This window comes from Rutidosis leptorrhynchoides, chromosome 6 (assembly GCF_046630445.1).
Source record: "Rutidosis leptorrhynchoides isolate AG116_Rl617_1_P2 chromosome 6, CSIRO_AGI_Rlap_v1, whole genome shotgun sequence".
NCBI lineage: Eukaryota > Viridiplantae > Streptophyta > Magnoliopsida > Asterales > Asteraceae > Rutidosis > Rutidosis leptorrhynchoides.
The window spans coordinates 372,633,372-372,636,562 of record NC_092338.1 but is presented as its reverse complement, the minus strand read 5'-3'; the positions used below and the strand labels follow the sequence as shown (position 1 = coordinate 372,636,562).

Sequence of the window (3,191 nt, the reverse complement as noted above, 5' to 3'; positions counted from 1 at the left end):
CCCTTCACAACTGGACACCGTCCAGAATTCTGGATGCCATCCAGCCCTTTACAACTAGACGCCATCCAGTATCTTGGATGCCGTCCAGTAGTAGGTTTCAGCCTACTTTTGCTTTTTGACCAACTTTAACTACTTTAAAAAGTGAATGATTGAAGAGATACGATCAGATACGAACCAGAGGAGTTAGAAGACGATTTTAGGAGCGATTTTGGAGAATTCCAAGCTTTTTGAAGAGGCTTAAACATCCAAGAATCAAGATTCAACACATTCTCCATTCAAGATTCATTCTCAATTAGGTTGATTTCTTGTTCTTAACAATGAATTCTACTTATCATTTGATTGTTATTTTGCTTGTTATCATGATTGTTGGCTAAACTCTATAATGTTTTTCTAGATTAATAACCAAAGTATTGGATGTAAACTTATTGATTGAATATATTATGTGTGATAGATTAAAGCTTGAATTAAAGAACCATGCTTATTGATGTTAAATCATTTGTATCTAGTTAATTGATATATTGTTGATAAAGAGAACTCTTGTTAATGTATCATATTGATTTACAATCAACTTGTCTTAGATTGATTGTTTACTAAACCGGACCAAGGGGGTAAATTAGATCAAAACAATTAGACGATATAGGGATGAATTGTGTAGAGCGAACGCAAAAGACAATTGGTATTCAAGTCTTTGATCTAGCTAATCAACTAGTCACAAACGAAAAGGTCTAGGTGATAGGGAACCCTCCACTTAGTAATTCTAGTTTGAGTACTTGCTAAAGAGAACTCTTAGTAAGTCGATTTAGGTGATTAGCATATATATCATAGTTATTTGGTTACAAACACGAGAACTATAGAGAAAAGGGAACCCTTGATCTTGTAATCGAGTTTGCGTGTTTACTAAAGAGAACTCTTGGTAAATCTATTAGGTAACTTACACACATATTCATTCAATCGGGTCTTAAAAATATAACTTACATCCAATAGCGAGGGTAAAATATCTAGATGAACATTTCGTCTCTTTGATCTAAATCAAACTATCATATTTGCTTTCTTTGCACTTGTTTTCATTATATAAACTTAAAAGACCAAAAATATTGTTTTTACTTTTAATCTTCTCTGATTTGGCTAAATCGTTAAATAGCCACAAAAACATAATATCTTGTACCTTTAAGTTCATTTACTTAGTTAATCATAATATAGTTTCTAATTCTAGTTTGACTAATACAACTGTCCTTGGAACGATACACGGAACTAAACCATTATTTATACTACTACACGATCGGGTACACTGCCCGTTAGTGTGTAACATTCTTTAATCGGTATTTTTCCATACTATTTCATACAACAATTCATATACCACGTCTCGCACATCAATTTTTTGGCGCCGCTGCCGGGGACAGTTTTGTGTCAAAATAGAATTGTTAACTAATTTGTGATTAAGTAGTTTCTTAATTATTTTTAAATTATTAATAGTCTTTGATTTTTAGACTTATAAAATCGGTGCGTTTAATAGTTTTGTTAGTTGTGTGATTGACAGATTTTAGGTTGCATATGTCACATACCCGAAGTTCAGATTCTCCATTACTTACACCGCTTACAGAACCTGATAGAAAGCTTGGTAAAATCCCAAAAGAAGTACTTGGACTTTTTGAATCTTCATCAAAGCAAGAAACTTTTGAGTCAGAATCAAGTACAACCAAGCCAAGATATTCTGAATTTGAACCAGTTCATCCTCCAAATTTTGAAATGGAAGGAGAGGCAAGACAGGTGGTACCAAGACAATCAATGGCGGTCAAGATGAAGGCAACCCGAACCGGACAAGGAAGTGCAATTACTCCGCCCACAGGTGAAGAAAAATTTGAAATAAAAGGACATATTCTCCAAATGATTAACAACAGATGTCAATTTAGTGGTGGTCCGAATGAAGATGCAAACGAAAATATTCGTCTTTTTCAAGAGATATGTCTTCTATTCAAACTTAAACCAGACACTGATCATGCCATATTTTTAAGACTTTCCCATGGACACTCTACGGGGAAGCATGAAGTTGGTTAGATTCATTAGTCGAGGCTACGATAGAAACGTGGGATGGTATGATGGAAAATTTTCTTAAGAAATATTTTCCAGCTTCTAAGTCCGCGAGACTCCAACAAGAAATTACCCAATTCTGTCAAAAGCTGATGGAAACCTTATATGAAGCATGGAATCGGTTTTCCAAAATGCTAAGAGGTTGTCCAAACCATGGTCTGGATACCTTCCAACAAGTTCAAATTTTTTACAAGGGTTGTGATGTTGCAACCCGAATTTCCATTGATCAAGCGGCTGGAGGTTCACTCATGGACAAAACCGAGCAAGAGGCTTATGAGATAATCAAGAAGCAAGCCGATTATTCTCATGAGTGGCATCAAGAACGACCAATTACCCGTAATGCTCAAGTCCAAAGCGCCGGTGCTTATGATGACCTTAGTTCCCTAAGTGTGAAAATAGACGGTGTTGCTCGAAACATGGACAAAATCACCAAGGAAATTCATAGTATGAAGGTAGGATGTGAATACTGTGGTGGTCTCCATTTAGGAAAAGATTATGATGCCGGTTTAACAATGGCTCAAAAAGAAGAAGTGGCTTTCATAAGCCAAAGAAATAATAATCAATTTCAAGGAAGAGCCTAATTTAATCGAAACTTCAATAACCCCTACAACCCTCAAGGTCAAAATTCCAATTACCAACAAGGGTCAAGTAGTGGGTTCCAATAATAAACTCCGGGTTTTTATCAAAACCCCCAACAAGAAGAGAAAAAGTCAAATATGGAGAGTTTGTTGGAGAAGTTAATTGCATCTCAGACCCAGCTTGTCACCAATATAAGCCAAACAAATGAGAAGAACGAACATTAATTTAAAAACCAACAAAGAAGCAAATGAGTGGTTTAGCTAGTTTACTTAGTGAAAGAAAACCAGGGAGTTTACCAGGCAATACTAATAAGAACCCCCGAAATGAACACGCCAATGTTATCACCACACGGAGTGGTCTAGCATACGAAGTGTGAAGACCCGTCCTAATCCATCCGGACGAAGTCCATATCGATTATAAACGATTCACAACAGTTGATTACATCGCGAGGTACTTGACCTCTATATGATACATTTTACAAACATTGCATTCATTTTTGAAAAGACAAACTTTCATTACATCGA

General features: G+C 35.8%; 1 non-coding gene across 1 annotated transcript; it reads right to left on the bottom strand.

Annotated features, from left to right (window-relative positions):
- Nucleotides 1–2,141: 2,141 nt before the first annotated feature.
- On the bottom strand, nucleotides 2,142–2,248 carry LOC139856304 (small nucleolar RNA R71). The gene has a single exon (XR_011761794.1). It is a non-coding gene; the product is annotated as a small nucleolar RNA R71 (small nucleolar RNA).
- Nucleotides 2,249–3,191: the final 943 nt, after the last annotated feature.